This window comes from Rana temporaria, chromosome 12 (genome assembly GCF_905171775.1).
Source record: "Rana temporaria chromosome 12, aRanTem1.1, whole genome shotgun sequence".
Taxonomy (NCBI): domain Eukaryota; kingdom Metazoa; phylum Chordata; class Amphibia; order Anura; family Ranidae; genus Rana; species Rana temporaria.
In genome coordinates this window covers 75,584,195-75,608,088 of record NC_053500.1, presented here as the reverse complement: position 1 = coordinate 75,608,088, position 23,894 = coordinate 75,584,195, and the positions used below count along the sequence as shown (strand labels likewise).

At 43.4% G+C, this 23,894-nt stretch overlaps 1 protein-coding gene across 7 annotated transcripts in view; it reads right to left on the bottom strand.

The window, feature by feature from the left end:
• ATP6V0A1 (ATPase H+ transporting V0 subunit a1) overlaps positions 1–7,458 on the bottom strand; it is a 145,284-nt gene extending 137,826 nt beyond the window's left edge. For all 7 annotated transcript variants that reach the window (XM_040331000.1, XM_040330998.1, XM_040331001.1 and 4 more), the window contains exon 1: positions 7,358–7,458. The gene's annotated coding sequence lies outside the window, so the exon portion shown is untranslated. The remainder of the gene's footprint in view (positions 1–7,357) is intronic.
• Positions 7,459–23,894: the final 16,436 nt, after the last annotated feature.

Sequence of the window (23,894 nt, the reverse complement as noted above, 5' to 3'; positions counted from 1 at the left end):
TCCAGGGAGGGTCTGTGTTGTACCAAATACCTTACACTTCTTAATAATAGCCTTCAATGTGCTTCTAGGCATTGATAAAGCCTTTGAAATGTTTTTGAATCCATCTCTTGACTTGTGCCTGTCTACAACTTTATCCCAGAGATCTTTTGACAGTGCTTTGCCACCGATAGTTGATTGTTTGCTTCAGTTGCACTACCAGGGACTGAAATGCTCCAGGAAAGCTCTTTTCATGCTGAGCTATTCAAAATAACTACAGGTGATCACAGTTGAAAGTCAAATTGCTTTGTGTGCCATTGAGAAGCTGATTAGCTACATCTGATCGAGTAATTTTTAGGATAGGGGGTTAAACCTATTTTCCAACTAAGTGATGTTCGGGTTATATCTTTCACTTGGATGTTATAAGTTGCACTAGTAAATACAGCTGGATAAAACAAAAACTGTGTCAGTCTTCATTTCAGGCTGTAAAGCAACAAAATGTGATTACTTTAAAGAGGGGGTGATTTTTTTCTATACCCCCTGTACATTTATACAAAAGAGATCAGTCATGTGGCTTGGATTCAGATTGCGTTAAGGTACCGTATGTGTACACATGGTGTGAATTTTGTATTTTCCAAGCAAAGTTAGTCTTGTCACAAATGCAGGTCGTCCCGTGACATAAATCTGCATCCTCTTACTGGCAGAACTCCTCTGTGTTTTGTAACTGGCTGTCGTTGCAAAATGCAACTGAAACAGCCAGCCATCACCATTGATGAGAACATTGGAGGGGCCGGTCATAGCAGAAATAGTTACCTGCTCCTTTTTCAAGCAGCAAGATAAGATACAACTGCAACTACCAGGAATAAAACTGTCCAAATAATCACCTAATCCAATCAGAAGAGGAAACCGGTCACATACATACAGTACAGGTAGAATGTATGAAAAGGCTGTGTGGGTGTTTTCATTGTGTGTTATTTAACCACTTAAGGACCACCCGCCCGCAATGTACTCCAGCCTGGGGGTCCGGTGCGTTCCTGGTCTGAATTCACACCTGAACCAGACCCAAAAATTCACAGGACCCTTTTGGAATTCGCACCGCGGCCGCCCTGGACATGTGTGAACCGACTCCATTGAGAACCAGTCACACTCGCATTTCATGCGAATTGGATGCAGTGGATGCCTTCACCGACCTGTGAAAAGTGATCCATCATGGATTCCTCTTCATAGAGTGAATCAGGCGTAAGGCTACTTTCACACTGCTCCATTGCAAAAACACAGTATAAATGCATATGCGTTTTTGCCGCATTTCCGGTGCGTTTTGTACCTGTGGAAAAAGGGCACGTGACTCAAAATAATGCACCAAAAATGGACCAATGATTCATTTTTGCCATGTTTTTGATGCATTTTCCATTCATTTGAACGGGATGTTTTTTTTACCACACCAAAAATGCAACTTACAGGACTTTAAAAGATGCAACAGACCTGCAACTGACTAGTGTGAAGAGTTCCATAGGATTGAATGGTAATGAGTATTTCTTCTACTCTTTTGCCAACGCAATAACGGAAGAAAAACTGACCAGTGTAGAAGCAGACTAAATGAGCCCTTAGTTTGCCTTCCTTTACAGAATGATCTCTGTCTAGTGCAATGTTACTAATTATTTACATACCTGAGCTAAAGGCATCCCACAATAATACATTGTATTCTTTGTAATTGGTGACCAATGTAGAATTCCCCTCATTGTTATTTTGTACATTCCTAAAGTATCATGAGATAAGTAAATAGTGTGTGCTGTGTTTTTTTTCCCCCCCAAGAGAATTTAGAAGTGGAACTGCACCCACATGGGGAAGTTCAAACTTCTCTGCCACCTCATTCCCTTTTACCAATTTTGGACAAATGTTAAAACCAGGTATCAGCTGCCACCTAGGCGATCCGAGCAGAAGTTTTTTGTTTGTACTTTTCTGAATGAAAGAAAAAGGTAGCCTGTAAAGGATAAATCCTAACACTAAAATCGCTACATCTACAGACATCCATGACCCCTTAGATCCCTTTCACACTGAGGTCGTTTTAGCGCTAGAAATAGCGCCTGAAGACTGCCTCCCATTCATTACAATGGGTGCTTTCCCACTGGGGTGGGGCGCTTGTGGGACGTTCGGAAAAGTCCTGCATTATCTTTGAGCACTCCCAAAATGCGTTTGAAGTGCCTAAAAAAAAGCTTTTCGGAAGCGCCGCAACACAGGAGTTTTTAACCCCATTTTTTGGGGTTAAAAGTGCCCCGCTAGTGGGCGAAAAGAGCCACTAAAACAAGCGGCTCTTTACCGCTAATGACTGTCGCTTTCAGTGTAAAAGCAGCCTAACCTATCTAGCCCTATAAAGAAAAAAACAGTATACATAACTTTTTTGAAGCCACTCCAGTCCGGTCTACAGCGGCAGAAGCTCTGCAGAGGACACAGCTGACAACGGCTGTGAATTGAATGGGAAGTGATGTCACCCATAGAGTTACTATGGGGCTTCTCTTGTCGGATGTGTTCTCTGCACCCGCCAGCCACACAGCGAAGCTGCGGCTGACAGCTCAGCGTGGGCTTGGGTCAGAGTGGCTTTAAAAAAGGTATGTATACTGATTTTTTCTTTACAGGGCTAGATAGGTTAGTGTTAGATTGTGAGTGTCTGTAGATGTAGAGATTTTAGTGTTAGGGTGGACTTATCCTTTAACAGACCAAGCTCTCCAGCACAAGTGGCAGTTAAAGGTTTGACACAAACCAGTTACAACTGATAGGAGTGCTTACAATGATCAGTTTTAATTCATCTATGCAAAACCTTTATCCCAGAAGGAACAAACTGCAACTTTTTTTCTCGCACGGTATTTGCGCAATAATTTTTCAAACGCCTTTTTTTGGGGGAAAAAAACGGTTTCATCAATTAAAAAATAACAAAAGAGTAAAGTTAGCCCAATTTTTTTGTATAATGTGAGAGAGGATGTTACGCCGAGTAAATAGATACCTAACATGTCACGCTTTAAAATTGCGCACACTCATGGAATGGCGCAAAACTTCGGTACTTAAAAATCTCCATAGGTGACGCCTTAACATTTTTTACAGGTTACTATTTTCGAGGAGGTCTAGTGCTAGAATTGTTGCACACGCTCTATCGCACGCAACGATACCTCACATGTGGGGTTTGAGCGGCGTTTACATATGTGGGCGGGACCTACATGCGTGTTCGCTTCTTTGAGCGAGATAACGGGGACAGGGGCGTTTGGAAATTATTATTTTTTTAAATGTTATTTTACTTAATTCTTTTTATTTTTACTATTTTGGGCCCCCAATGGCACGGGAGAGCCTGGAGAAGCACCGGATGTCGGCGGGAGGGGGACGACGTCCCCTCCCGCTGCCTATAAGAACGATCAAGCGATGGGATCGCCGCTTTGATCATTCTTATCGTGAACAGAATCGGCGGCTGAAGACGGCGATATCTGAATGATGCCTGGCTGTAGCTGCAGGCATCATTCAGATATCACCGCACAAAGCCAAGGACGTCCTGTCAGCAAGAGGTTAAGGCCCGATTTCTAAAAGTAGTTCCTGTACTAGTTTTTGCGATTTCGTGCCGCAATTTACATGCACAGATGTCTCTGAAATCGCGGCCGAAATCGGGACTGCCAGTGGGAGTGAAATCGTGCGAATTCAGCTGAACTCCCGCAGCCCAGTGTGAACCCGGCCTAAAAGTGTTTGTTAGCTGGAGTTTGGCTTTAGTCCAGTCCATCGAAATCGGCTGGTCTAATGCTCCCCTCTCCCAAGACTGACAATGCTGCTGTCCTTGGATGTCTGTTTTACGACTTGATCCAGAATGCAGACACCCCAAGACAGGAGACGTGTGTTACTGGCTGGATCACCAGGTGAATAAAAGGCTGGGTTCACACATATGTGTTTGCAATCCTGGAGTCTGGTGCATTTCTGTTCACCGGTTCAGGTGCAAATTTTGACCTGAATTCACACCTGAACCAGACCCAAAACCGCACAGCACCCTTATTCAAACTGCACCGCAGCCACCACAGACATGTGTGAACCATCTCCATTGAAAGCCGGTAACAGTCACATGTTATGCAAATTGGATGCTGTTAAAAACGCATCCAATTTGCATATATGTGATCCCAATTATTTTTTTGCTGAAATGACTGTTTACAGGGTATAGAGACATAATAGTTAACTGATTCCTTTTAAAAATGATTAAAAATAGATAAAAATCAATCATATAATGTGCCTGTAGTTTCTAGTTTCGTTTTTGCATGTTTCCTGCCTCTCTGCTGTACAGAGCCACGGAGCCAATACAGGGCAGTGATAGTTTGGTGCTGAGGGGTTTTAGACACACAGTAATCACACCTCCTTGATTAGTGACCAGAGAGAGAAAGCTCCCAGTACTGTGGTCATCAAGAAACAGCCAGACAACCAGGAAGTGTGGAGATCAGAGAAGAATTACAGCAACTTGAGAGCAAAAACGAACAATGAGGACATGAAAACAGCACTGCATTAAGGTAAAGGAAGCTATTAAGATAAAAAAAATCCTTTACAAACCCTTTAAGGGGAAAAGAATTAAAATAAAAACTGATGCACATTTATGCCTGATAAGCAATAGATGACATTTTTATTTTGGGTATAATACTTGATTAAAGTGGTTCTAAACCCTCATACACACTATACCCGTGTTCATTTTTGTACAAAAATTTACCAATTACAGGTCCTTCCCGATTTACTTCCCCACAGCTTTTGTTTCCCTAAATGCGCTCCCAGCCGTTACGTCCAGGGGCGGATGGACTGACCATTCGGGCACTGCCCGAGGGCCCCATGCCACGAGGGGGCCCCATCGGGGTTGCCAGCCTCAGTAAAACCAGGGACAGTATGTCAAAATCTGTGTTTTTAAAAAAAAAAAATCACAAGATTATAGCTGCCCCGCCTCTCCAGTACCTTCTCAGTGTGTGTATGTGTATACTGTGTGGCCCCATAATCTGTTGTCTGGGGGCCCCATAATCTCCTATTGCCCAGGGGCCCCATGGAGTTGTCAGTCCGCCCCTGGATACGTCACATAGCTTTCAGGACTAGATGTCCCGCCATGTTTAGTGTCATCGCGCATACGTCTTTCTTAAATTCCGTGATCACTCACTTGAGGAGGTGCCGCGTTCTCTTTAGCTGCTAAAGACTACTCAGCGGATGGTCCTCCCAACAGGATCAAAGCACCGGAGTCCCCATACGTGCAACTTTATGCCTGGGTTCACACTGCTGCGGTATGTAATTTGCATAGGAATCGCAGCACATTCCTGTGTGAATTACATGCGGTATCTCTGGGCTGCGATTTGAGCCATGGATTTGTATGGCTCAATTGGCGCCAAACTGGTGCAGGAGCCTTTTTTTTGTCCGCACTAGAATGGGATCACTCAGGTGTTCACACCTATAGACGCCAGTAAAAGACAGAATTGTATTTAAAGCACTCTGCCTGACACATAAGTGCATCCATGGGAAGGCGCCGCAATATCTTTGCGACAAGATAGAACCTCACAATTCTAATCGCGTTCTGCGATCCACTGACCAAAATCTGGTCAAGGTGCCAAAAACCAAATACAAGTCCAAAGGAGAAAGAAGGTTTGCTTTTCAAGGTCCGAGACTATGGAACGCTTTACCAACCAGCGTTCGGTTGGAGGAAAACCACCTGACTTTCAGAAGACAGATTAAAACTCTGCTCTTTTGATGTCATGAGACACGAAACATCAAGCGCCCAGAGGCGATTCAGTTCGCATGTGCCGCGCTATATAAGTTTTTCATTCATTCATTCATTCATAGATCCGATTCTGTAAAATACGTTGCGTTTTTACAAACCGATTGCAGGTCGTTAACAAACACCCCACAATCATTTCGCCTGGACAGGTACCAATTTAGATGTGGTACCCAATCGCTCCGCATCTAGTGTGAACCCAGGCTGAAGCAAAATTGCAGCAAAATGTTAGATTCTTTATGTAATGCTATTATTCAAGAGCAGAATGAGGCAAAAGAAAGTGATTGTTATTTAAAAAAAAAAAAATGTTACAAACATGTCATACTTACCTCCACTGTGCAGTTCATTTTGCACAAAGTGGTTCCCGATCGTCCTCATCTGGGGGTCCCACGGCGGCTCTCTCAGCTCCTCCCTGCAATAGCTAACCCCCTCTAGGAAGCTCTCTCCCAAGGGGGTTACCTTGCGAGCGCGCTCCTGTGTGATACACTCGGCGTCCATAGACGCCGAGTGTATGACTCGATCCTGCCGCGTCATTGGATTTGATTGACAGCAGCGAGAGCCAATGACTGTGCTGTCATCAATCTATCCAATCACAATGCTCTCTGCAAACCGCTGCGGGTGTCAATGTAAAGTTAATGACACCCCCAGATCGGATCGCAGTGCAAACTATGAAATCGGAAAGGAATTGGATTGCATGGATCTGAACAATAAAGCGTGTCCGCAAACCCCGCGTGCAGAGCCCGTCAGGAAGTCGGCACTGCGCTAATCACAGGCAGTGAGACATTGTCCCGATACGCGGCTGCAGAGATCGAGGAATGTCTCACTGCCTGTGATTAGCAAAGCGCCAAATTCCTGGAGGGCTCTACACGTGGGGTTTGCGAACGCGCCGGAGCTCATCCTTAGTGTGGACCAAAAAAAGGGTACTGCACCATTTTGGTGCCAATGCAATTTTAGACATACAGTCCATATGGCTGAATTTGCATGGCACAGACATTGCATGTGATGTGAATCACATGTGATGTCTGGCGGCATTAGTGTGAACCCGGCCTAATGACACCCAAGGAGGAATAATGATCACAGTGACATGGAAAATGACAAACAGATCTCTACAGCAACTAGAATCTGAAGAGTGATCCAAACAGAGCAAAGCCTGAATGAGACCTTAGTGATTTTCCCAGCCAATCAAGTCCTTGTTTCTTCATACAAACATTATATATAAAACTAGAAAGGTGACGAAGGGCCAAATTATGCATTTGATTGGTTTAAAATCTCCTAAAAAATAGCGAGGGGGGATATGGTTTCCTGTGATGTGTCCAATCAGGGAGCACTCATAGGATCACACAGCTGATCTATGATGGAGTACATAGGATGAGATCGGATCTGACATGTAGGGGACCCCAGGATAGGTCAGGGCCCAATGTACCCGGCTGCTGAGACTTGTAGTTCCACAGCTGCTGGTAGTAGGCCAATGTATGAGGGAGGGGATACAATGGTCAGAGCTCACACGCAGGTGACAGCCATAGGTGTAAGTATAGAGCTTGTACATAGAGCAAAGTGCAGGTAAAGACCCCCCTCAGCCCCCCAATATATCCGCTCCCCCCATTTATTCTACAATAATCTTACCTTAGAGATGAGAGCTCAGCATCAGCTGCTCCTTCCCCTCCTCCAGTCTACAGTACAGCCACATGACGTCACCGCACCATCCCACAAACCACCGCGCCGCCATTGGCTGTCAGGAGAAGGCAGACGCTGCGCTCGTCACTAAGATGTAGGGAAGGTTCATGTCTTCCCTCAGGATTGTGTCCCCACATGGTCACCTCAGGAGAGATAATTCCAGTATATGTATAATATGCCCGCTATGTCTGCTCAGGAATAGGACTACGTTCATATACTTTTTATTTCATATATTTCTATTATTCTATCCTGCCCATAACCAATATGGACGCTCTGATCAGAGAGGAAGGTCACGTGACAAATTCTACCAGAGGAGAAGGGGGATGGGGATCTGCCGCATTGAGGAGGGCGGAGGTCACATGACTCACACCAGGCTCAGGACGTCTCTGCTGTCAGTTATCACCTTGTGGAATTTCGGGACACTAATTATCATATTTCAGGTGATTGGTAATTAATATGTCAAATAAAAAAATCCACTCTGTTATACAGTATTATTGTCTGATATGTAGGTCTCCAAACCGCTACTGTACATGATGATGTGCTAATTCCATCTAAGCCCTGGTTCACATTGAGGCGATTTGACATCGGTGGCAATGGCACCATCCAAATCGGCACAGTGCCGCACCGATTCCCAAAATTAGTTTCTGTGCTACTTTTGGCGATTTCGGGTGCGATTTCCACTGACATTTGTGCAGAAACCCACACAGATATCTCTGAAATCGCCCCCGGGGTCGGGAATGAAATCATGCGAGGTCAGCTGAAGTCACACAATTTTATTCCCACAATCAGTGTGAACCTGGGCTAAAATGTATCTGCTATAAGGGCCGGTTTACACCACAAAAACGCACTCCAGATCCGTTCCGGATGCGTTTCTGCACACGCATTTTTGATACGTTTCGGGATGCATTCCAGGTGCTTTTTTTGGGCCAGTTCACACCACATGCGACTGCATTGCATTTTTTTTCTCCATCAATAATGCATGGAAAGTAGGTTATATGGTTTTCAGTGGCATAGTTCACACCTGTGCTTGCAGTTCCAGGGAAAAAAGTAGAACATGCTGCATTTTTCCTGCACTGGACTGTATTGGAACACTGTAAAACGCATCACAAATGCACTGGAACGCACTGGAGCTAATTTAATTTAGTTGACTAAAACATTTTATTTGACTAAATGAATACTATTTTAGTCCACTAAAATACGACGAAAACAATTGAGATGACTAAAATACGACTAAGGCCTCATGTAGACTGCTGTTGTTAAATGGACGTTCAGAGGCAGTTGGACGCTTTTTTCAACTGAACACATTTATTGTTATCTTATGTGACCATGTACACAGTCTCGTTTACAGTCGTTTTTAGGCAGTTGCTTTAACCACTTAAGGACCGCCTCCTGCACATATACGTCGGCAGAATGGCACGGCTGGGCACATGTACGTACAGGTACATCGTGTCATCCCTGTTATAGGGGGGACACAATCAAGGACGTCACTCCTACAGCCACACCCCCCTACAGTTGTAAACACACTTCAGGGAACACATAACCCCAACAGCACCCCCTAGTGGTTAACTCCCAAACTGCAACTGTCATTTTCACAATAAACAATGCATTTTAACCACTTCCTTACTGGGCACTTAAACCCCCTTCCTACCCGGAGGACTTTTTGCGATTCGGCACTGCGTCGCTTTAACTGACAATTGCGCGGTCGTGCGACGTGGCTCCCAAACAAAATTGACGTCCTTTTTTCCCCACAAATAGAGCTTTATTTTGGTGGTATTTAATCACCTCTGCGGTTTTTATTTTTTGCGCTATAAACAAAAATAGAGCGACAATTTTGAAAAAAAATATATATTTTTTACTTGTTGCTATAATAAATAGCTCAATTTTTTTTAAAAAAAAAATTTTATCCTCAGTCTAGGCCAATACGTATTCTACATATTTTTAGTAAAAAAAAAAAAAAAATCGCAATAAGCGACTGGTTTGCGCAAAAGTTATAGCGCCTACAAAATAAGGGACAGAATTATTATTTTTTATTATGTTTTTTTTTTACTAGTAATGGCGGCGATCTGCGATTTTTATTGCGACTGCGACATTATGGCGGACACATTGGACACTTTTGACACATTTTTGGCACCATTCACATTTATACTGCGATCAGTGCTATAAATATGCACTAATTACTGTATAAATGTGACTGGCAGGGAAGGGGTTAACACTAGGGGGTGAGGAAGGGGTTAAATGTATTCCCTATATAGTGTTCTAACTGTGGGGGAAGGGGGGTGACTGGGGGAGGTGACCGATCTGTGTCCCTATGTACAAGAGACACAGATCCGTCTCCTCTCTCCCTGACAGGACCGCTGTCTGTGAGAGCCGGGAATGAGAAATGATCTCATATGTAAACATATGAGATCATCTCTCATTGGCCGCACAGATCGCCTAGCAAACGGCCACTCCGATCTGTGATTGGCTGTGTCCAAGGGACACGGGCAGCGCAGAAGTTCCCCGCTGCGCACTTGGGAGCGCGCGCGGGGAACGCGGAAAGGGGCGGACGTGAAAATACGGCGCCCCAGAGAAGTAGAACCACCCTGCGGCCGTATATAGTCGTACGGCCGTCGGGAAGTGGTTAAATGCATTTTTTGCTGTGAAAATGACAATGGTCCCAAAAATGTGTCAAAATTATGTCCGCCATAATGTCGCAGTCACGAAAAAAATTGCTGATCGTCGCCATTAGTAGTAAAAAAAAAAAAATTATTAAAAATGCAATAAAAAGTGCTTTACAGTTTTGCTCAGATTATGAGATTCCGGAAGATCCGGAATTCTATCTTCTGCATTTAAACCAAATACCAGAAAAAGCCTATAGGGAAATGATTATATGCCATCTATTAGATGCCGCTAAGGCCTGTATAACGAAGAGGTGGAAGTCACCAGTCCCACCAACAGCGGAGATGTGGATATGTAAAGTTAGGGAAATAAGCAAATTAGAAGAGTTAGTCCTGACAACACAATATAAAAGGGAAAAATATTTAAGAACTTGGACTCCCTGGAAGTCCTATATGGACCACAGGGGGGAAGGTTAAGGGGGATAAGGCTGAATGGTATAGAAGGAGCCCGGGAACTTGGATTGGGTATATGTGGGACTTAATGAGAAACCACAGAAATATGGAGAAGGGTCGGAGGAGAGGGAAGTAGGGTGGGTTGTTGTGTTTTTTTTTTTTTTTTTTTCTCCCTTTCTTCTTCTTTCTCTCTCAGGGATGTTTGGGAAGGGGAGAGATATGTAAGAAGGAGATATATGTTTGATTTTGACAACAAGGTTAAAGGGGATGTATAATAATATGGACTGTGACTGTTGTTTTGTAATAATGTTCTGTTATGTAATTTTTGATTTTTTTATTTATATGTGTTGTACTGATTTGTTTTAAAATAAAAAAAGAATTATAATCTAAAAATGCAATAAAACTATCTCCTATTTTGTAAACGCTATACATTTTACGCAAACCCACCGATAAACGCTTATTGCGATTTTTTTTTACCAAAAATAGGTAGAAGAATACGTATCGGCCTAAACTGAGGAAAAACATTTTTTTAATGTATATTTTCTGGGGATATTTATTATAGCAAAAAGTAAAAAATATTGAATTTTTTTCAAAATTGTCGCTCTATTTTTGTTTATAGCGCAAAAAATAAAAACCGCAGAGGTGATCAAATACCACCAAAAGAAAGCTCTATTTGTGGGGAAAAAAGGACGCCAATTTTGTTTGGGAGCCACATCGCACGACCGCGCAATTGTCAGTTAAAGCCACGAAGTGCCGAATCGCAAAAAGGGGCAAGGTCCTTTAGCTGCATTTTGGTCCGGGTCTCAAAAAAATGAGTTCAGACGCCAGAGATTTCCACGTTTCAGACGCCAAACGCTTCTAAACGCAAGCGCGGCATGTAAACGCGGCAAAATGGACGTTTTAAACGTGGGTTACTATCTGTCTTTAATCATTTAGGAGCAGTTGTAAAACGTCCCGTGTACATGGAGCCTAAAACTAAAATGGCATTTTAGTCAAAAGACTAAAACTAAATTGAAATTTGACTCCAAAATCTGTAGTGCATTTTTATACCTCAATACCATAAATAATAACACATTAGATTTTTCACTCCAGCAGTATATAATGAGTTTGGACATTGTAGAGAAATATTAACTAATGCATTACAATTTAATTACACCTATTAGATTTTAGACGACTAAAATTAGTTTTAACCGACTAAAATGTACGGGAGATTTAGTCGACTAAATACGACTAAAACCAAAACAAAGCAAACCAAAGCGGGACAGTTTTCAGCGGACATGTCCGCCCGGAGATTTCTGTCTGATGGTTGTACACACCATCAGACAGAAATACGCGCGTAAACAATAAGCGGGGCGTGGCCGCGCCGTCGCCACGACGATGACGCGGCGACGTGGGCGGCCCTGGAAGTTCAAAGCTTCCACGCATGCGGCGAATCAGCACGATGCATGCGAGGGATGTCGGACGTGTCCGGTGAGTCTGTACAGACGACCGAACACGTCCGACGGACAGGTTTCCAGCGGATAGATTTCTTAGCATGCTAAGAAATTTTTATCCGCTTGAAAAACGGTCGGCTGGACAAATGTCCGCCGAAAAATGTCCGCTAGGCCGTACACATGACCGGATTTGTTTGCTGGAACTGATCCGCGGATAAATCCCAGCGGACAGATCCGGTCGTGTGTACGGGGCCTTAAACAATGTTATGCAAGTTAAGCAAGTTCTGGGACGGGAGCGCTCGTTCTGGTAAAACTAGCGACTTTTTAATGCTACACTAATCCAAATCTTTTGCTGCTGATATTGTTACATAGTTATGACAAGCTTGTTACTTTATTATTTATTGTTATCTAATGATTTTTATTGTTTGTTTTTTTAAGCCAGATCTTCGTCTAAAAAATGTTATGCATATTTAAAATATTTTAATGTAGCTCTTCTTTTTTGGTTATTAATTGGATAATATTTTAGACTGCTTTCCATTTATTTATTTTTTTTGAAATGTGTCAAGTTACCCCAACAACATTATTATTTAGTTTAATTTACCCACAAGGAGTTTAGTGTCCCTTGTTAATTAGGAAATGTTTTTTTTTTTATCCGTACAGACTCACCGGATAAGTCCGTCCGATCCCATCCCTCGCATGCGTCGTAATGATTCAACGCATGCGTGGAAGTATTTACCTTCCAGGGTCGCGCACGTCGCCACGTCATCGTCGCGGCGACGGCGCGGCCACGTCACCGCGGATGTATTCCGCTGGGATTTTGATCTGATGGTGTGTACAGCCATCAGATCAAAATCCGCCAGAGGATTTATCTGCTGGAAACGGTCCAGCGGACCGTTTCCAGCGGAAATCCTCTCGTGTGTACAAGGCCTAAGTTGCAAGGTGAGGCCTCATTGGATCAGACTCATTTTTCCTGCACATCCCACAGAAGCTCGATGGATTGAGGAGGAATGGATTGGAAACTTGTTGTTGTGCTGGAATTCATCAGACCAGGCCACATTCTTCTATTGCTCTGTGGTCCAATTCTGATGCTCATGTGCCCATTGTGGGTGCCTTTGGCTGTTGACACCAGTTGGCATGGGCACCCTGACTGGTCTGCTTTTCCAAGCTGGAACAAGTGAAAAAAAAAACATACCTTGAAATATGCAATGAACCCTTTCTAAACATTTTTGCATTTATTTTTGCACACGTTTATAAACTAATTTTAGGTCTGAAGATAAGTTAAAAGCCCAAACATTATGGGGCAGATTCACGTAGATCGGCACTTCTCTCCGCCGGGCGTAGCGTATCTAAGATACACTACGCCGCCGTAACTTTTTTTTTTTTCAAATCCTCAAAGAATTTGCGCCGTAAGTTACGGCGGCGTAGTGTATCTTTGGTGGCGTAAGGGCGCGGAATTCAAATAGCTGTGATGGGGGCGTGTTTTATGTAAATACGTCGTGACCCGACGTAAACTACGCTTTTTTTTAACGCGCATGCGCCGTCCGTGGGGGTATATCAGTGCGCATGCTCGAAATTAAACCGGAACAGGCCAATGCTTCCGACGGTGACGTCATTCTACGCAAATCCCTATTCGCGAACGACTTGCGCAAACGACGTAAAAAATTCAAAATTAGACGCGGGAACGACAGCCATACTTAACATTGAGTACGCCTCGTAATAGCAGGGGTAACTATACGCCGGGAAAAGCCGCACGCAAACTGGGTAAAAAAATGCGCCGGCCAGACGTACGTTCGTGGATCGCCGTAACCAGCTAATTTGCATACTCGACGCGGAATTTGACGGAAACGCCACCTAGCGGCCGGCGGAAAAAATGCACCTAAGATCCGACGGCGTACTAAGACGTACGCCTGTCGGATCGATCCCAGATGCCGTCGTATCTTGTTTTGTAGATACAAAACAAAGATACGACGCGGGAACTTTAAAATTACGCGGCGTATCAATAGATACGCCGGCGTAATTCTTTTGTGGATCTGCCCCTATATATTTTCTGAAAGTAGACACCCAGAAGAGAATAAAATGGGGTAGTTCCAATTTTTTATGTCACACGATATTTGTACAACATTTCAGTAAAAAATACATTTAAAGTGGAGCTCCACCGAAATGTTTTAATTTTTTTTTAAAGTCAGCAGCTACAAATACTGCAGCCGCTGACTTAAAATAAGGACACTTACCTGTCCAGGGCCCCTGAGCAAGGGGGCATGTTTAGTGCCCACAGCATGGGATTGTGGCTATCCCATTTTTTACTACAGGGGTTTTAAGGGTTAATAGGAGGCTGAGGGATTGTGAGGAAGTTTGGGCGGGAAGGTCACGTTTTGAACGTCAGATACAGGTGTTTCTGGGCGGGAAAGTCACGTGTACTGTATGACTCATACACGTGCAGCAGGGGGTATAAAAACCCCCTCCTCACAAGCCAGTCAGGCACTTTACCTGAGGAATTGAAGAGCTCCTGTCGTGATGAGTCTGCTGGAGTCTGAGTCGATGAGGTCGTTGGTGCAGAAGATACTGGAGAGAGCGGAGACCGAAGGCGGGGAAGAGTGGCTGAAGAAATGCCTGTCGGGCATTGAAGAGTCGGATGCGGTGGAGCAAGGCGAAGGCGTCCGGGACGTGAATACGGACGGCCGGGAAGAAGGTGAGGTATCGTCACCTCGCAAGCCGCCCCCGCTCGATGTGCTCTCTCTTCCATCCCGCAGGTCCCAGCGCAACCGTCCGCCGGAGCGACCGTCAACGTCGGAGGTGTCTCGCGAGATGCCGGTATTCCGCTCGGAGGAGGAGGTCGGGAGTGACGTCAGAGCCATCGGAAGTGGTGCCCGGAAGGTATCGAAAAAGCGCAAGAACGCTTCGCCATCCCCTGGGCGGGGGAGAGGTGGTAGGAACTCGGCAAAAGTTTCCCCGACTAGGGGAGGAAATATTCTTTTGTCTCCACAGGTCCCAGGAGGAAGTGCAGCGGGTCCAGCAGCTTCGCATGTCTCCAGGCTGGATCAGCTGGGTACGGCGAGGGCTGACAGCAGACAGGATGAGAGGTCAAGTCAAGCAGCAGCTGCTTCATGTGCTCCCGCAGCCCCTGCTGGTGAGTTATCAGAAAGCAGCCTAATTGCTAACTTACTGATGAAAATTGACAGGTTAACTGATTCCTTAAAGCCTGCTACAGTACATACAAATGCAACTGCAAGTGTTTGGAGTGATTTGACTACAAACACTTGCGAGGTTAGAGATAAGATTCAGAATCCTATACCTGACAATTGTTTTAAAGAAGTCTTACCTTGTGAAATTTCACCCTTAGGATTTCACCTGGCAATGAATGTAAAAGAGAAAATTTGGAATAATGATTTCATCGATTTGATGTCATTACTCCCCAATGCTAAGAGTGATAAGAAGCTTGAGGAAGAGGATAGACGGCGTGTTGCGCCTAGATCTTTTAACAATTGGCTTCAAGCTTATTGTATTTTTGCTGCAGTATTGGGAGAAAAATTTCCTGAGAAATGTAGTGGACTCTTCCAACATCTAGAACACATTTTGGAAGCATACAGAAATTTCGGAGGCTTCGGCTGGTATAACTACGACGAGTCGTTTAGACAAAAACTGGCGGTCTACAAAAATCTCAGATGGGGTATGAAGGATGTAGGGTTGTGGTTGAACCTCATACTGCCTCAAAAGCCATTTTTTGCAAAAAGCTAGCCGAACCCTACGCAAACTGTTTCTTCCTCTATGTACAAGAAGGGAATATGTTATGCTTTTAACGAGTCTCAATGCCGCTGGGCGGCATCGTGCAGGTACAAGCATGAATGTTCTTTTTGTTTCGGACCTCACCCAGTCGTAAAGTGTTTTAAAAGAGGTTTCCAACAAAAAGAAAATTCCAAAGGCGCGAACGCCAGTGAGGTTGGAAAAAATGCTACCGTGGCTTCTGCTCTACCCCGACAAGGAGAGAGCGGAGGTTTTAATTAATGGTTTTTCCAAAGGGTTTGAATTACCGAAATTTTTAGGTACAGGATGTGAGCCAGTGAACAATTTAAAATCGGTTTCACAAAACGAGCATGTTGTGAGGGAAAAATTGTTAAAAGAAATATCGGCTGGGCGTATCGCTGGTCCGTTTATTTTTCCACCGTTTAAGGATTTTCGAATATCCCCCTTGGGTCTCGTTCCCAAAAAGGAGCCTAACTCCTTTCGATTAATTCACCATCTCTCGTACCCGAAAGGTAAATCGCTAAACGATGAAATCGATCCAGCATCGGCTTCAGTGTCTTATGCTACCTTTGATGAAGCAGTGAGTATTATAAAAAGATTTGGGACGGGTGCGTTGTTAGCAAAATCCGATATTCAGTCGGCCTTTAGGCTGTTGCCAATTGCGCCTGAATCTTTTTGCTCCCTTGGTTTTTGTTTTGAAAATAAATTTTTCTACGATATGTGCCTCCCGATGGGTTGTTCACTGTCTTGCCATTATTTTGAGCTATTCGCATCTTTCCTACAGTGGGTAATTGTGTTTGAATCAGGTAGTGAGGGAATCATCCACTATCTGGACGATTTCATGTTCGTAGGCCCCCCGGATTCTCCGGTATGTGAATTGGTGCTGAATCTTTTCCTAGTGTTTGCGGAATACTTTGGTATTCCGATTGCTAAAGAAAAGACCTTTGCACCGGTAACAAGGTTAGAATTTTTGGGGATAAGTATTGACACTGAGTTATTTCAGTTTCAATTGCCTTTAGAAAAAATTGTGCGCATACAGCAGACGATATGTTGTATGCTGCGTAAGAAAAAGGTGATTTTAAAGGAGCTACAATCATTTCTTGGTCATTTAGCATTCGCGTCTAGGGTCATGCCTGTGGGCAGAATATTTTCCAGGAGATTGGCGTTGGCGTCGGCGGGTTTAAAATCACCTTTTTCCCATATACGCCTTACGACTGAATTAAAAGATGACCTGATAGTATGGTCCCAATTTTTAGAGGATTATAATGGTCGTACAATGTTCCAGGACGAATTCATTTTTTCGGCAGACATGCATTTGTTTACAGACGCTGCGGGATCTTTGGGTTACGCGGCGATTTGGAAAACGCATTGGTGTTGCGGTTCTTGGCCTCCTTTTTGGGTTCAGTGCAAAGCGACGAAGAATATTGTTTTGTTGGAGCTCTTCCCTATAGTTGTGGCTTTTGAATTGTGGGGAAGCAGTTTCGCCAACAAAAGAAAATTAATACATTCGGACAATAAAGGAGTTTTATTTGCTATCAATTGTTTGTCTTCAAAATCTGAACAGGTAATAAAATTATTACGTTATTTTGTTCTGTTGTGTCTTAAGTACAATATTTGGGTAAAGGTAAAACATGTACCTGGTAAGGAAAATTCAGTAGCTGATGCGTTATCTCGCTTTCAGATCTCTCGATTCAGACTGCTATTCCCGGAAGCGGATTCGGTAGGTTTCAAATGCCCAAGCCACTTGTGGGAATTGATTTAACGCCAGTCATAGACTCTATAAAACAGTCGGTGCTTCCGAAAACGTGGATTGAGTATTCCATGGCATGGAAGAAATGGCTGCTGTTTAATGATAATTTGGGTTGTTCAGGTTTGTCGCCCTCAGAGAACACAGTATTAGCTTTTCTGAGTTCATTAATGAAGGGAGGTTTTTCCTTCAATCATATCAATAAAACGATGGTGGGTATTTCTTTCTTCTTTAAAATGAATGGTTTACCAGTATGTAATAGCTTTTTCTCGGTACGTCAGGCTTTAAAAGGCTATAGAAGGATGAATTATAAGCCGGATTCGCGTAGACCAATATCGGTCGACATTTTAAAAAAGATTTGCGCAGCAACTGTTTAAATTTGTAGCTCGGAGTATGAGTCACTGTTATTTCAGACGGCGTTTATATTGATTTTCTTTGCGGCTTTGCGTATTTCCGAACTGGTCCCTGCAAATAAGCAAGGTTCATCGGGTCTAAAGTTTGGTGAGGTGTTCATAGATGTGGATAAAGTGTATTTTTATTAGCAAATCTAATGCCGCGTACACACCATCGTTTTCTGCGATGGAAAAAAGCGACGCTTTATGTGCTTTAAAAAAAACGTCATTTTTCAAACTTCAATTTGAACAACGACGTAGCATACACACCATCGCTTTTTCACAACGCTCTAGCACAGCGCAGTTCCGTCAATCACGCACTACGTCACTATAAAGGGTCGTTTCCATGCGGAAGACGGCCTCTTTTGCTGATATCGTGTTGCTGCGTGTTAGTAAAAGTTTGGTGAGATACGATTCGTGATTTTCAGTGACTGTGCTTTAAATTTCGTTTTCTGTCGTACAGTTTGTCTATTTGTTGTCGGATCTGTGATACAGTGCTTGTACTAAGGACGTATTTGTTTAGGCATTACGTTTGGTGTGCACGGTGCTGTTTAGCAGGTCGTTCTTCAAAGGCCATTCTTTACTTCAGGGCGTAATTTTTAGTCTGATCTGATTTGACGACCGTTTTCTAGCCATGTTGCGGGTACGAACTCGTCGCCGAGATCGTGCTGTGCTTGTTGTTAGGATGTGTGCTGCATCCCAGCGACGGTCCATGAACAGGGTGAGGAGGAGGTTGTGGACCAAGAACTGGTTGCTACGCAGGGACCAGTTCTCTCATATGCCTCTGCTGCGGGAGATCCGAGAAAATAACCCTGATGATTTCAGGAATTTTCTTAGGATGTCTGACCCCGTATTTCAGCAGCTTTTGGCTTTGGTGTCGCCATATATCACCAGGCAGGACACCGTTATGCGGGAAGCCATCACTGCTGAGCAGAGGCTAGTTGCTACGTTGCGCTACCTTGCAACAGGGAGAAGTCTGCAGGACTTGAAGTTCTCGACGGGCATCTCCCCCCAGGCTCTGGGCCTCATAATCCCTGAGACCTGTTCGGCCATCATTCAGGTTCTTCAGGAGGACTATGTTAAGGTAAGTGGTGTTCTTTCAATGGTCAAACTAATTTCCAAAAAAAAAAAAAAAAAAGTAATAATTTTCTAATATGCTCAGAATGCTCACTTTGTCTCTATGTATGCTGTTCTACACAATTAGTAAAGCCCTACATGTTTATTTAATTTAGCCAACCTGTCCATCATTCTATGTTGTGGGCAAACCCACCTAGCATAGTCCCTATCTTCCCGTTTATTTGTGGCCTCCATTGTAGTGCTGCATTTTGTGTGTCCCTATCTTCCCGTTTATTTGTGGCCTCCATTGTAGTGCTGCATTTTGTGTGTCCCTATATCCCCGTTTATTTGTGGCCTCCATTGTAGTGCTGCATTTTGTGTGTCCCTATATCCCCGTTTATTTGTGGCCTCCATTGTAGTGCTGCATTTTGTGTGTCCCTATATCCCCGTTTATTTGTGGCCTCCATTGTCCAAACCCCCCCCCCTAGATTTTTGAAATACATACTAATAATTATTTTTCTTATTTAGATATTTTTTGGGGGGTTGTTTCTCATCTCATCTTGAGCCCCACTCCCCCTAAATATATTTTTTAAACATCAGAGGGGGGTGATTAATATGCTTAATTGTTCACATTTTTTTTTTTAATACTAACCTTTTTTGTTGAATTGTTGGTGGGATCCCTTGTAATTTTAGCTATATTCTTTTTAAAATCTTTGTTCTAATGTTTTTTATTTTTTCTTTCTATCCAGTTCCCCACCACGCCACAGGAATGGCAGACTGTGGCAGCGGACTTCTCCCAGCGTTGGAACTTTCCGAACTGTGGAGGAGCCATTGATGGCAAGCACATCCGCATTGTGCCCCCACCCCATAGTGGATCCCATTTCTTCAATTATAAGGGATTCCACAGTGTTGTTTTGATGGCGGTGGTCTCAGCAAATTACGAGTTTTTGTACGTGGATGTTGGGAAAAATGGCCGGATGTCGGACGGCGGTGTCTTTGCGGAGACGGAGTTCGCACAACGGCTTCGGTTGGAGGACCTAGGATTGCCACCTGCGGAGGAGAACGAAGAGGGTCTGCCCTTCGTGTTTGTAGCAGATGAGGCTTTTGGTTTGGGTCCCCACCTCATGAGGCCATTTCCCGTACGCACCCTCACCCATGAGAGGAGGGTTTTTAATTATCGGCTGGCCAGGGCAAGACGTGTGGTAGAGAATGCCTTTGGAATCATGGCCAGCCGATTCAGATTGTTTTTAACAGCAATAAACATGGCGGAATACAAGTGGAATTATATTATACTATCTTGTTGCATTTTGCACAATTTTTTGAAAAGAAATTCTCAAACGTACCTGACGGTATTGCCTGATGAGGCTGATCTTGTGGCTCCGGAGCCGGGACATCAGGCTAGCCATAGAGGCTTGGCCCCCCAAACCGCACGTGCAGTGCGTCAATCCTATGTGGACTATTTTATGGGGAGGGGGGCCATTGCAATGCCTGATCTTGTTTAAAAAAATAAATTTACTTTTTGTTTGATGAAACAGTGTTTATTTGTTTGATTTTAGTTATTTGTAAGTTTTGGGGGGTAATGTTTCTTTTTCGTAGGTTCTCATCCAGCCATGTGTTTGGGATGTAATAAATTCCCATGAGTGTTAAATCTTAATAACTCTACAAATATGCCTGATTAATTTAATGAGTCTGCATTGATACCAATAACTACACACAAATTGTTTGGAGTCCAAAATGTTATTTATTTGTTACTTTTTTAGTTTTGATTAGTACAACAAATCATTTTTTTTTTTTTTTTCGTCTTTTTTGATTATTTCAAAATATAAAATATTTTTTTTTTTTTTTGGTCTTTTTTGATGATTTAAAAATATAATATATTTTCTTAATTTTTTTGGTCTTTTTTGATTATTACAAAATATAATTTTTTTTTTTTTTTTTTTGGTCTTTTTTGATTATTTCAAAATATAATTTTTTTTTTTTTTTTTTTTGGTCTTTTTTGATTATTACAAAATATAATATTTTTTTTTTTTTTTTTTTTTTTTTTTGATTATTAGAAAATATTTTTTTTTTTTTTTTTTTTTTTTTTTTTTTAAATTCAAGGAAAAAAGAAAATACACCAAAAATTAAACCCTCCCCAAAACATTAATAAAATTTTTTAGCTGCCGTTCCAGCGTCTTGGCTTTGTGGCGTATTTCACGGCAGGCCAGACGTATGTCCTCAACTTGGGCCCTGCAGGTGAGAACCTCGCCGATGAGGAGCTGGGCACTATACGTGTCCAGTCCCTGACCAGCCCGATTTCCTCCTGAAATGTGGAACCAAAACATGTGTTAAAAGATTGTATGCCTATATCTATATTCACAGAAAATGTGGTAGATGTTACTTTACCGGATGTTGAGGCAGGTTCCTCTTCCTCTACATCCCTCGGGGGTGTGGCTTGATTGGCTTGTGCCTCCTGCCTTTGTGCTTCATTGTGCCCTACAAGATTGAAGAAAGGGAAAACATGAGGTTCAACCATTAAGAGCGGCCTGAAATGACACCCAAAAATTAAAAAATGATAAACAAAAGGTCACTATTGTTGATTTTTAAACAATTATCAATAAAATAGACCAATATTTAATCCATTCACAAAGTAATCTCAAATCAGTTAACACAATTTTTACGTTTAGATATGTAAGCTAAACAAGTCTCCCCTGGATCTGCTCACCCCTGTGTGTGACCCAACATAGGTTGTGATTGTGACAAACAATTGTGCTACTGAGTACACATGTTCAATAAAAAAAGGAGTAGCAAACGCTCCTTTTTGTGAATCTCAAGGTATTTACGTTTCTTCTAAAATAAGCTGAAACACATTTCCATCTAGTCCAGAATTGAATACACCTTTTTTTTAAGCCCCAAAAATGTCACAACTTTCATATTTGTGTCGACTAATTGGTCATAGGAGTCGTCGTTCATTCGCCCACAATTCCTCAATTTACGATTTTTGATCAGATACAGTGCTTCAACTCCCCTTTGCACATGCCAACTAGGCATGATGCCATTTCTCGTTAATATGGTCTTGGATTATTGAAAGTCACCGAATGAACGACGACTACGACGACTGCATCATGCGTCCACATTCATAATATTCATTTTATGGTCAACCTGGCACAAAAAAAAAAGGGCACAAAGAACACACAAAAATAATTAAATACACATGGAAAAAACTTACTTCTTCTTCGAATCACCTTATTAATTCGGTAAAGTTGGTGGGGTTCCCTTTTTTTCAAATCCGACCACCTTTTGCGCAGGTGCTCTCTGCTCCTGGTTTTACCAAACTTCCGCTGGAGCCTACGGATGACCTTCTCCATAATTTGTGCTTTTACTTTATTGGGATGCATGTAGGGGCCATGCTTGGCATCATAGTCCTCCCTCCTCAATATGGTGACCATCTCCACCATTTCATTAAATGACATGTTGGAGGCTCTGCAGCGGAATCTGCGGCGTGGTTGGGCCTGGCCTGCCTCCTGGCTTGAGCTGGAATACACCTCCATGTTGTCCATCTTTTCTCCCTCACCAAACGACAGAGAAGGGGCGTGGAAAGGACGATACCGAACGTCAGGGGCGGGGTGTCGTGCGGAGCGTCACGCGTGCGTAGTGTAAAAGGGATGGGACGTGTTTGGAAACGGCCTGCATAGTCTGTGGAAGAAGTCGTAATTCCCGATCTTTCCTAATAACGACGAGACGTAAGTTTTTAATTCCGACTTTATTATAGTGAATAGGGAATGAGTTTGTGGGCTAGTTAGGGGAAGTAAGCTAGTGCCTTTAATTACATTATGTTTTGGCTTCTGTTTCATGTGCAGAAAGAATGGATGCCTTCAAGGATGCGGACTTCCTGACAGACTTCATCCAAAAATGGAAGGAACATCCAGTTCTGTGGCAAACCAAAAGCACACTAAATAAAAACAAAGATGCCAGGGAGAAAGCTAGACAGAGCATGCTTGTTTTTGTGAAAACAAGGGTCCCCAACGCCACAACAGCCACTGTGAAAAATAAAATCAATTCCATCAGGGGCACCTACAGGGCCCAACGGGTCCAAGTCCTGGCCTCAATGAGGTCTGGGGCTGCAGCTGACTCCATCTACAAACCAACCCTGTGGTACTACAGTCAGCTGCAGTTCCTGGACGACCACATAGAGACCAGGCCATCCCTGTCTACCCTTCCCCCAAGAGGTAGCTCCCAGCTTCCCAGCAGCCAATCCTCCAGTCTTCCCTGCAGACAAGAGCAGACAAGCTCGGAGGAAGAGGAAGAGTTCCTGGAGGACCCCAATTGTGAGCCGTGGAGAATGGTATGTGTTTTTTGTTTGAATTTAGTTAGTATATGACAAGTATAGTAATAATGGTAAATGTATGTTACTATTGTTCTAAATTCTATGTGAATCTTGTAAAGTTTAGGGATAGGATCAATAGTCAGTAGTGGGAAAACATGATGGGGTCAAAATGGGCAAATTAATAATGTTGATGAAGGAGTGGGTGGCATTTTCAGATAGGCCAGTAGGGGGGGAGTAACGCAATACACCTGCAAGGGGTCCCAGATGGAAGACACCCTTTTTGAGTACTATCTAGTTGACACTAAATTGATTAACCTAATTTTTGGGTAAAAGGCCACTTATTTACTAAATTAGGCATGCAACAACCCACATAATTCCAGGGGGACCATGTCTGAAGGTGTTTAAGGGGCCACATAATTAAGGATGGCGACCCTGTGTGTAATATATATTGACATTCAATTTGCATCACTCATGATTGTAAAAATGTGTGTGATTAATGACAAACACAAATAACATATGTTCCTTTTTTTCATACACAGGCAGACCCAAGCCAGGAACAGCCAGGGCACACAGGGAGCCAGGAACAGCCAGGGCCCACAGTGAGCCAGGAAGAGACAGGGCCCACAGGGAGCCAGGAGGAGCCAGGGCCAACTGCAAGGCAGGAGGTGGCAGAGCCCACTGGGAGCCAGGAGGTGGCAGGCCCCAGTGGGACCCAGGAGGCACGCCGGCGGGATACCATCTCCCGGATCCCTCCATTCCGC